This window comes from Panulirus ornatus, chromosome 22 (assembly GCF_036320965.1).
Source record: "Panulirus ornatus isolate Po-2019 chromosome 22, ASM3632096v1, whole genome shotgun sequence".
Taxonomy (NCBI): Eukaryota; Metazoa; Arthropoda; class Malacostraca; order Decapoda; family Palinuridae; genus Panulirus; species Panulirus ornatus.
The window spans coordinates 9,594,680-9,607,141 of record NC_092245.1 but is presented as its reverse complement, the minus strand read 5'-3'; the positions used below and the strand labels follow the sequence as shown (position 1 = coordinate 9,607,141).

Here is a 12,462-nt window from a genome sequence, read left to right as displayed (position 1 = left end):
GAATAATGACTACCTACGTTTTGTATTTGCAGTATACAAACAAGAAGAGACCAGCTTTTGAAGCTCCTTGTGCTGGTCAATGATAGCAAACAATTGCGTCTTGTTTACCCTAAGGTTTTACAGAACAAGAATTGTAAGGATAACATTGCTAGTGAGAGGCGTTTTCCCTCGCAGTTGACGCCAATTTTAAGCATTTAAAGATGGATGATAATAGATTAACCTATAATATACTCATGACTTCAGCTCTATCATGACTCGCACATAAACACTGGTAGATGTTATATAGAACATGTAATTTAACTTAATGGATAATTATGCCTTAATTTATTCAAATTGAAATGGAAATCAAAACACCGTTCATTTCCAGAATTCCAGTCAAACAACGGGTTGGATACGATGACCTTCCGTCCACCGTCGAGAACCACGTCACCCTCAGTCGCCTGCTGACATCGCAAGAGGGAGGGAGGAAGCCGTCATGAGAGCACTGAAGTGTCTTGCTTCAAGGAGGGCGATACCTCCTTCATGTGTAAGTTTGTTAGGGGGTGAACCTACGTCGAGTCAAGGAGGGTGGTACCTCCTTCACGTGTGTTTGATAAGGGGTAAATCTTCGTCGAATCGAGGCGTGAACCACCGACATAAGTAAGTGATTGACTTGACGGTATGTGACAGACTGGGACCCTCCCTCCGACTTGTCTCAGGATAGGGAGAGTTTGGTTCCTCACGGAGCGCTATGCTCTCAGGGTATTAGTAGCCGGGAGGAAATAGTTTTGTCAGGGAGTGACTTGCCGTAGCAGCCCAGAGAGAGAGAGAGAGAGAGAGAGAGAGAGAGAGAGAGAGAGAGAGAGAGAGAGAGAGAGAGGAGTAAACCTGACGCGTGGCGGTGAGTAAGACACTTGTGTGCCAGGGAATGACTCGCTGGGATGATGTGTCAGGCGTCTCCGTGTGTCTTGGAGTGATCTGCCGCCGTGTATCAGGAAGGGACATGCCAGTGCGCAAGGATGTGAGGTGCACACGCATGTCAGCTGGTGAGATGGGCGTTTGAAAGTGAACGAATTTGACGTAAGAGGACGAGTCGGGCGTTGTTGTTTGTCACTGTTGAGGGGGTAGAAAACCTCTTGTCATGTGCCAGACAACAACAGGCCGCCGTGGTAAACTATCGTACATCGGGGCATAAGCCCAAGACCTGCGGTCGAATCGAAGCCACTGACATCTGTCAGAGAGTGAGTAGCGTTCATCCACCGTCAGACAGGAAGCCGCCCTTGTGTGCCAGGGAGTGAGGGGAATAGTGTGTCCTCCTAGAGTGAGGTGGCCCGAAATGTGCTAGAGACAAAGGCAGGGAATCCGTCAGCGTGAGCCTTTCTATGCCCCTGTTGTGTGTTAGGAAGTGAGCAGCAGTTTTGTGTTGTCGCCACTGTAGTAGTGTGAGGCAGGTAGCCAGCCTTGTGTATCAGGGAGTTAGTCATATATTGTGTCACGGTGTGAACTACCCACTTATGTTACAGACAAAGCCACCGACGTGCTTTTGCCTCTGAAGCGTGTGTGTCAGGCAGGAAGCCATCGTGACGGAGTTAGGCAGTGTAGTGTATCTTGGAGTGAGCTACCGACGTGTATCAGACACGAAGCCACCGACGTCTGTCTGGGAGTGAGCAGTGTTTTTAGTGTGTCAGGTTGGAAGCCATACAGTTGTGTCAGATAGAGAGATTCGAATTTGGTTTGCCATGAAGTGAGCTACTGACACACGTGTGTTAGAGACGAAGCTCGTCGATGACTGTTGGAGAGAGCAGAGTTTTCTTTTTGAGTTCGTCGTAGTAATGTATGGTGAAGTAAGCTACGAACTTGTATCAGAAACTGAGCCAACGACGCCTGTCGAGAGTGAGTAACGCTTTCTTTTCACATTTGTAGTGTGTATGGCAGGAAGCCGCAATGTATGTTTAAACGAATTAGTCGAAGTAGATTGTCGAGGAATGAACCAACGACGCCAAACTAAAGCGTCCCTTTAGGACATTTGTTCTAGCTAATGCCTGACGATTATTTTCCACTTGCATGGTTTATGGGTCGTCAAAGTAAAGCTTTACATTCAGTCTTTTATTTAGGATAACGGTTGACGGTTTTATATAGGTTTTGTGGGACACATATGTTGGTCGTCGAATTAAAGTTTTACTTTAGGAATTTTCCTCTGGCTAACACTTGTGCGTGCTACATGGGTCATCAAAGAAAAGCTGCACGTTGGTGACTTTACTCTGGCTTCGCCAGACGATTTTATTTTGTTGTTGAGGGCACCACAGGTAATCAAAGTAAAGCCTTACTCTGAGTTTATGTTGAGCAATGCCAAACGATATTTTGCAGCTCTATCTAGCTCCACAGGTGAAAATAAGCTTCACTTTGGGAATTACATATTTCTGGTCCATGACTGGCGATTATATTTAGCTTTTAGGGAGTGATATGAGCTTAAGGTATTAGCCGGGAGGTTGTGTTAGGGAGCGAGTTGCTGTAGTCTCCCAAGGAGAGAGCCACTGCAGGGAGGAAAGCACCGTAGCTTGGTGGTGGCTGACACCCTGCTGTCAGGGAGTGAATCGCCGGCATGTCGGGCTTCATTGTCAGTCTTGGAGTGCGCTGACGTCCTGTGTCAGCAGGAAACGTACCAACACGCGCCAGGCTGTGAGGTGCTGACGTATGCCAGCTGGTGAGACATCATTGGCAAAAGCGGCTCTGATGTTATATTCGTTCTTGCTTAACCGGGAGGGAATACCTTACGTTTCTCAGAGAACAAGCCGTCGTAGTGCACTGTCGTACGTCAAGACGTAAGTATATATATACTCGTTAACAAGATGCCTTGATTAGGGCACTCAGGTGCCCCTGCTGCCTCGGACACCGTAGAAAAAATAAATCGGTCACAACAGTTCCCATACGTGTCTTGGAAATTCCCGTCGACGAAGGTTGTTTTAGGAAATACCACATTAAAAGCAGGACGAGCATATTGCTCATGTTTAAGTTTGGTCTGTTGACACTCTTCTGTTGATTCTGTGTCCACTTATCATTACACGTTAGGGAAGCACTATAAATACATATGGGGTCATTGAAAACCATCGGCGAAATTCCACTTTCTATGGTGAGTTTGGTAAATGGTGATATAGGTTGGTAGTCCTGGCTACCGTCGTCCTCGGAGATGTTCTATCTATAATCGCGATAAAAAATGTATTTCCAATGTCAAGGACAAAATGTATTTTTAAGATCACATTTTGTCTCAGTCGTGGTTTGCCGTAAAGAGACAAAAAATAAAACATTATTTAGAAATTGACTGACGTCAGAAGAGTCGGAATACATTATAAACGTGGACGATGTTTGAATCCGAATTGTTATATTGACTCTGACTTGGACGGACTCACGTTCAAAATATATACTTTATTATGCAACAAGAGTAATTTTCGTGCATAAACTTTTAGTAACATACGTATGTAGCACAAGTACATGGAATATTAGTAAGTATATAGTCAAAAACGAAAGTTACAAAACGATAAAAGGCCATGCAAGTCATTTCACTAGATTAAGACAACGCCTTGCCATGGAATGAATCCCCGCCTCTGCTTCGAGATGGCGGACGAGCGCGTTCATTCCGAAACCGAAGATTACTATGTTTCTGGTTCAGACGTTCATTTCCTGGGTTGTTGTGTTGAGTGACAGTATCGCGTTAAGGGTTCCGGCAAGTGTAGCCGTGGAGGAGGCCTCAGGGTACTAGAGAAGAGGTAAGAATCTGGTCACTGAGACACTCTGGGTAAAATTCAATTTGCTGACACGAGTCTTGTGGTGGTGGAAAGGTGAGGATATGTGGCCATAGGTGTCAGGTCGCCGGCTTGGTTGCTGCCAGGTGGCTTCGTGCTCCCGGCTCGAAGTTGACTGATTTCTGCATAAACAAATTCTTATTTCTAGTCAGGTAAGAGTAACATTTGGAGATTTACCAATGTAGAGTGAGTGGTGAACTATAGTTAGGTGTACCTACTGTAATTACAACAGCTAGAAAATGTAGAGAACAATGAACTCGGTAGACAGAGACTTCGAAGTATATTGCTATTCACTCAGGTGACAACTTATGATTGTTCATCCTGGAACGTGTAACCCACCATACACGTTATTAGTTAACGTGGTTTTGGTAAATTGATAGTTTAGCTCATCCGAATGACGTTCTTTGTTTTGGATTTGCAAAATACAAACAGTAGCAGACCACCGGGTCCTTTTGAAGTTTCGTGTTGCCAGTGAAAGAAATTAGAAATTGTGGTAATTGAATTCGCCCCACTGCCTAACCTCCCCTATACGTGGTCACTTCATCCGTTCTCACACCAGCAGACCACAACAATAATGGCACATTTCCATTATAATTATCTGCTTCTTGGGAGGTTAGGTAAGATTTTCATAGGCTACTGTCGGGTGGGCGGGGAGGTACTGCACTGGGTCGAGGTGAGGTAGGCTAGAATAGGCGGGTGAGTGGTGGCTACCAAACTGGATCATTGTGAGGTAGGGTAGGTTCGGTCAGCCGCGAAGCGGTGGCTACTATACTGGGTCGCGGTGAGGTAGCCCAGAAATGGCAGATGAGTGGTGGCTTTTCTATTTAGTTATGGTGAGGTAGGTTGGGTCGGCTGGCCGGGTAACGGTATCTCGTCTACTGGACCGCTCGAGGTAGGCTAGGGTGAATCGGAGAGATGAGAGGTTGGTGCTCAGAGGTCGGCATGATCACTCTCCTTAATGTGTTCTCCATACTGGGCATCGCACATGAGGTTGTCCTGTCCTCCAACACCATGAAGTGGAATAGAAGAAGGTTGGAGAACGGTAACCTTAACGACTTAATGTAAGTTATAAGAGTGTGTGAAAAGGAGTGGAACATGGCAGCAATGGTGAATGATGTAAAGAGACTGAAATACCTACATTGGAGTTTATTAGCAGCCAAGTCCGAAGTCTCTGTTCGCGGGTAACTATATATGGGTATGGCTAAGTTTTGATAACAATGAAGTAGGCAATATACTTAGAAATATTTCAGTCATTATTGTAACCTCATTTTCATATTAAAGGTATTACGTAGATTATAAAAGTTATGAAATTAGGGTTATAGGCGATATAGGTTATTAGTTTTATGGTTATTTGCCTCGATCAGCAGTTTAGCTCAACATGGGAATAATGACTACTTAAGTTTTTTGTTTGCAGTATACAAACAATAAGAGACCAGCTTTTGAAGCTCCTTTTGCTGGTAAATGATGACATACAATTGTATCTTGCTCACCCTAAATTTTCACAGAACAAGAATAGTAAGGATAACATTGCTAGTGAGAGGTTTTTGTTCTCGCAGTTGCCATCAATTTTAAGCAAATATTCAAAGATGGATGATAATAGATTAATCTACAACTTACCCATGACTTCAGGTATATCATAACCTACACATAATCACTGGTATATGTCATATACATCATGTCGTAAATTAACTTTATGTTAATGGAAAATTTGCCGTAATGAATTCGTTGAAATGGAAATTAAGACACCGTTCATTTCCAGAATTCCAGTCAAACAACGGGTTGGATATGATGACCTTCCGTCCACTGTCGAGGACCACGTCACCCTCAGTCGCCTGCTGACATCGCAAAAGGAAGATAGGAAGCTGTAATGACAGCACTCAAGCGTCTTTCCTCAAGGAGGGTGGTACCTCCTTCACGTAAGTTTTGTAGGTGTTAAATCTTCGTCGAGTCGAGGCGTGAACCACCGACATAATGATTGACATGACGGTATGTGGCAGACTGGGACCCTCCCTCCGACTTGTGTCGGGATAGGGAGCATTTGGTTCCTCAGGGAGCGTTATGCTCTTAGGATATTGTTAGCCGGGAAACCATAGTTTTGTGTCAGGGAGTGATTTGCCGTAGCACGTTAGAGAGAGAGAGAGAGAGAGAGAGAGAGAGAGAGAGAGAGAGAGAGAACCCAGCGCGTTGCAGTAAGACTGTTGTGTGTTAGGGAATGACTCGCTCGTTATGATGTGCGTGCATCTTGGTCTGTCTTGGAGTGATCTGCCGCCGTGTATCAGGAAGGAAAATGCCAATGCGCCAGGATATGAGGTGGAGACGCATGTCAGCTGGTGAGATGGTCGTTTGAAAGTGAATGGCTTTGATGTTAGGGGACGCGTACGGTGTTGTTGTTGTTGAGGGGGGAGAGAACCTCTCGTCGTGTGCCAGAGAACAACAGTCCGCAGTGGTAAACTATCGTACATCGGGGCATAAGCCCCGACGTTTAGTCGAATCGAATCCACTGACGGCTGTCAGGGATGAGTAGCGTTCCTCCACCGTCAGATAGGTAGCCGCCCTTGTGTGCCAGGGAGTTAGTGGGAATAGTGTCCTAGAGTGAGGTGCCAACATGTACTAGAGGCGGAGCCAGACAATGTCAGTGTGAGCAGCCATTCTTTGCCACGGTAGTTTGTTAGAAGTGAGCAGCAGTTTTGTGTTCTCGCCACTGGAGTAGTGTGAGGCAGAAAGCCAGCCTTGTGCATCAGGGAGTTAGTCATGTATTGTGTCATGGGATGAACTACCCACGTACTGTTAGAAACAGAGCTACTGACGTGTTTTGACTCTGAAGCGTGTGTGTCAGGCAGGAAGTAATCATAACGGAGTTAGGCAATGTAGTGTATCTTGGTGTGAGCTACCGATGCGTGCGAGATACGATGTCACTGACGTCTGTCAGGGAGCGAGCAGCATTTTTAGTGTGTCAGGTAGGAAACCATACCTATGTGTGTCAGAGAGAGAGAATCGAATTTGGTCTGCCATGAAGTGAGCTACCGACACACGTGTGTTAGAGACGAAGCTCATCGATGACTGTTGGAGAGTGAGCAAGTTTGAGTTCAAAGTAATGTGTGGTGAAGTAAGCTGCCGACGTGTATCAGAGACTAAACCACCGACGCCTGTCGAGAGAGTAACGCTTCCTTTTTACCTTTACAGTGTGTCAGGTAGGAATCCGCGATGTGTGTGTGAAAACGAATTAGTCGAAGTAGATTGTCGAGAAATGAACCAACGACGCCAAATTAAAGCGTCCCTTTAGGACATTTGATCCAGCTAATGCCAGACGATTATTTTCAACTTGGTTTATGGGTTGTGAAAGTAAAGATTTACATTTAGACTTGTATTCAGGCTAACGCTAGACGGTTTTATATAGGTTTTATGGGGCACATAGGTCATCAGAGTAGAGTTTTACCTTGAGAATTTTCTTCTGGTCTGAAGCAGTGTTCACGGAGAAGTTGTGTATATCCAACTCTCATGGTAAGGCTCACTGCTGGAGGAGGAACTGTAACCGATATGACGTTGAGAACTTGTTGTTGTTCAAAGACTTAGAACGGCATAGTTATAGTAACCAGAAATTCATGTTGGTAACCAAAAGTTGATATGCTGTTTATAAACCACTATTGATATAAATCTTGCCGAATCACTACAATAAGCGTTAAAATCATAATGTTTCGCAGGCACATATGACTGAGCCAGCATGAGCGAGGTGGCCCATTCATATCACTTTACCTATTTCATATAGAGGAGAGTGACATTACATGGCCTGGGTGACGTTTTCCACATTGGAGGTTGCTTTACTGCAACGACTGTTGCAGTAAGTGCTGGGGGAACGTTTCTACCGTCTCTGCGGGCGAGGAGTTTACCTCTCCATGCCGGGCCTGTCATTTCTTTTAACGATAGGTGCCCCGTCCACACTGCTCGTGCCGTTCAACGCTGGTACTTAGGAACAAGACACCCTGTAGCTCCTGGACAAGCCAGCAATGAACAGACCAAATTATCATTGAACATGTTTGGGCAAAAATGGTGTACACCTGGCAACCAAGAGACAAGATGACTAGCCATCAACTACTGAACCACGTCCACGCCTTTCAGGAACTCTGTAGGCTGGGCGGTGTATTAAACTGTACCTAAAAATTGGGCTTCATTTGTCTTTATAAATTGATTGGTTTATTATTGCTTAATACATATAAGTGTCAATAATAAGCATAAGACAATGTATACTTTTACGATATGTAGAGGAAAATGTATGTATGTTTGATTTATTCACGTTATGAAGGTTGTTCATGTCGCCAATATATTCTTTTTTGTCTTTCCTGCTATAAGGAACGATTAACGTTTGATAACGATTGCAATAAAATATTTGAATGGTTGATTGTGTTTATGTATATTTTTTCATGATGTATTGAATGTCGAACCTCCCACAACACACAACAACGCATCAGTGTGATACGAAAGAAGAGTCGTCAGTGAAGAGAGAAGTTAATAATTTCAGTATCGGCCAACTTTACCGCTGACGAGAAGGACAGGCAGGAGTGTTCATGCAAACATCGTATTATAACGGGGAATCGTGTGGCATAATTGTAACCTATTTGCAGAATTGATATCACCAGTGTTCAGTTAAAAATATATCTTGCTGCTCAGATACTTAACCGTACTACTGCAGCACTTGGTTCAGTGGTTTGCATTAACCACTTGCAGCCTTCACCTACCTCAGCTTTTTGGATATCATACCCTCTCCAACTGAAATGTCCGAGGTACATTTTGATTGATAGGATAATGAATGAGGATGAATGTCACAAGTCGATCATCGTAGAAATTGATGGTTTGGAAATTATTTTTGTTTTTTCATTCACGAAGGATAATGACACTATAATTGTAAAAAATTTTTTATTTCATTTTCCTTTGTCGCTGTCTCCCGCGTTAGCAAGGTAGCGCAAGGAAACAGACGAAAGAATGGCCCAACCCACCCACATACACATGTATATGCATACACGTACACACACACGCAAAAATATATACCTATATGTGGATGTGCTGGAAATGAGATGTTTGAGGACAATGTGTGGTGTGAGGTGGTTTGATCGAGTAAGTAACGTAAGGGTAAGAGAGATGTGTGGAAATAAAAAGAGCGTGGTTGAGAGAGCAGAAGAGGGTGTTTTGAAATAGTTTGGGCACATGGAGAGAATGAGTGAGGAAAGATTGACCAAGAGGATATATGTGTCGGAGGTGGAGGGAACGAGGGGAAGAGGGAGACCAAATTGGAGGTGGAAAGATGGAGTGAAGAAGATTTTGTGTGATCGGGGCCTGAACATGCAGGAGGGTGAAAGGAGGGCAAGGAATAGAGTGAATTGGAGCGATGTGGTATACCGGGGTTGACGTGCTGTCGGTGGATTGAATCAGGGCATGTGAAGCGTCTGGGGTAAACCATGGAAAGCTGTGTAGGTATGTATATTTGCGTGTGTGGACGTATGTATATACATGTGTATGGGGGTGGGTTGGGCCATTTCTTTCGTCTGTTTCCTTGCGCTACCTCGCAAACGCGGGAGACAGCGACAAAGCAAAAAAAAAAAAAAAAAAAACCTCAACGTATACATATATATACACAGACATATACATATATACACATGTACATAATTCATACTGTCTGCCTTTATTAATTTCCATCGCCACCTCACCACACATGAAATAACAATCCCCTCCCCCCTCATATGTACGAGGTAGCGCTAGGAAAAGACAACAAAGGCCACATTCGTTCACACTCAGTCTCTAGCTGTCATGTAATGATGCACCGAAACCACAGCTCCCTTTCCACATCCAGGCCCCACAGAACTTTCCATGGTTTACCCCAGATGCTTCACATGCCCTGGTTCAATCCATTGACCACGTCGACCCCGGTATACCACATCGTTCCACTCTATTCCTTGCACGCCTTTCACCCTCCTGTATGTTCAGGCCCCGATCACTCAAAAGCTTTTTCACTCTATCTTTCCACCTCCAATTTGGTCTCCCACTTCTCCTCGTTTCCTCCACCTCCGACACATATATCCTCTTGGCCAATCTTTCCTCACTCATTCTCTCCATGTGACCAAACCATTTCAAAACACCCTCTTCTGCTCTCAACCACACTCTTTTTATTGCCACACATCTCTCTTACCCTTACATTACTTACTCGATCAAACCACCTCACCACATATTGTCCTCAAACATCTCATTTTCAGCACATCCACCCTCCTCCGCACAACTCTATCCATAGCCCACGCCTCGCAACCATATAACATTGGTGGAACCACTATTCCTTCAAACGTACCCATTTCTGCTTTCCGAGATGATGTTCTCGACTTCCACACATTCTTCAAGGCTCCCAGAATTTTCGCCCCCTCCCCCACCCTATGATTCACTTCAGCTTCCATGCTTCCATCCGCTGCCAAATCCACTCCCAGATATCTAAAAACACTTCACTTCTCCAGTTTTTCTCCATTCAAACTTACCTCCCAATTGACTTGACTCCTCAACCCTACTGTACCTAATAATCTTGCTCTTATTCACGTTTACTCTCAACTTTCTTCTTTCACACACTTTACCAAACTCAGTCACCAGCTTCTGCAGTTTCTCACATGAATCAGCCACCAGCGCTGTATCATCAGCGAACAACAACTGACTCACTTCCCAAGCTCTCTCATCCACAACAGACTGCATTACTCGCCCCTTTTTTTCAAAACTCTTGCATTCACCTCCCTAACAACCCCATCCATAAACAAATTAGACAACCATGGAGACATCACACACCCCTGCTGCAAACCTACATTCACTGAGAACCAATCACTTTCCTCTCTTCCTACACGTACACATGCCTTACATCCTCGATAAAAACTTTTCACTGCTTCTAACAACTTGCCTCCCACACCATATAGTCTTAATACTTTCCACAGAGCATCTCTATCAACGCTATCATATGCCTTCTCCAGATCCATAAATGCTACATACAAATCCATTTGCTTTTCTAAGTATTTCTCACATACATTCTTCAAAGCAAACACCTGATACACACATCCTCTACCACTTCTGAAACCACACTGCTCTTCCCCAATCTGATGCTCTGTACATGCCTTCACCCTCTCAATATATACCACAAATATAGAAAAAAAAACATTGTTCTGTTTCACAAATCTTGAGCATAAACGTATGGGTATATATAAAGGCGAAAGTATGGGTAACTTCGGTCGACTTACTGTGCCACAAAAGTAATAATGGTTTATACGAAGGAATTGAAAGGAAATTCGGTTCAATATGGAAACTGGTTATAAAAGGGATAATTTGTGCTAATATGAAATTTTGCAAAGGAAAAACGTACAAAGATAGACCTGTGTTCCCAATAATACGAAGCATATTAATTTTCATTAGAATGAGGGTATCACATAACATCTAAAATGCAGAAGCTTAAACATTTTTGCAGATACAAAAGAAAAGTATATTAATTTCCGTACGCTCTCAACAATGCACTATTGTATGTTTACAAGCAATGGCTTGATACTTTTTTCATCACCATGTAGGTCTTATTTGAGTTGTTTTGATATGAATTTTTGCACCGTTTTTGATGTTATTAACAGGTGTTGTATTTGGCAACCATTTTATTCTACTGTCAGGCAGACAATATAAGATTAATTTACCTCAATTTGAACCCTATTCTAATAATTGCGTATATTCTCTTTTTTCATCTTTGTGTGTTTGTTCGCAAGATCCTGTATTTCGCTTTACAAAATCATATGAAATATAAACTGACTGCATATTACTACCTGTGTTTTCGTTTTCAACGAGTATGACTGAATATATTTCCATGTAGATAGAAATACTCTTGCATATCAGTTTGTTATACCTTGAAAGAATTATCTTAATTTGTAAGACTTGATAACTATTTTACATCCATGTACAATACACTGTTGAGTTCTTTAAAGACTATAATATATTACTGTGTTTATATTTTAAGCAGATTTATGACTGCTTGTGAATATATGTGAATTTCGATATGCATGCATTTCACACAGTTACACTTTGATGTCCTATTTTGCATTACTGCATGCATGTGTGTACGCATGTACATACAGTCTATCACAAAGTGAAAAAAATGTTCTGATATATATTTATCAATACTGTATTGCACCAAATGAATATCACACGATAATTTGTTTCCTTTTATCACAATATTCAAAAATAAGGGGAAATGTAAGAGTATTAGGGAAATCTAAATTACCAAAAATCACCAGCACAAACCGAAGATAGGATCATGACATGTATACATAATTACTGATTCATATCAGCACTTGCAAAGAATTTTGTATAAGTTAACATAATGTCAGTTTGTATTAAGTCTTATCATTGCTAAGGCAAAACATAACATTTATACCACAGAAAGTATAATAAAGGACTTTATTCCCTGGAGAAATTATGGCAGATTTGAATATCTTGCAATTACTTTTAAGGTCCTCGTTTTCTTTGATAGTTAAGTTCTGTTTCCCGTTTTCGAATAGTTCTTGATTCGCTCCCAGATGGCGTTACTGCAAGCATCACAAAAATTAGTATGTCAAAGTCTGAAATTGCGCTTCTTTGAATATGTTTCTTGCTGCTGAGCTCGGCCGCCATTTTTAGTCTTCTCTGTGTCGGT

The 12,462-nt window shown here is 42.9% G+C and overlaps 1 long non-coding RNA gene across 1 annotated transcript; it reads left to right on the top strand.

The window, feature by feature from the left end:
• Positions 1–3,653: 3,653 nt before the first annotated feature.
• Positions 3,654–8,173, top strand: LOC139756526 (uncharacterized). Its single transcript, XR_011714372.1, has 3 exons — positions 3,654–3,743; positions 5,539–5,695; positions 7,481–8,173. It is a non-coding gene; the product is annotated as an uncharacterized lncRNA (long non-coding RNA).
• The last annotated feature ends 4,289 nt before the right edge of the window (positions 8,174–12,462 follow it).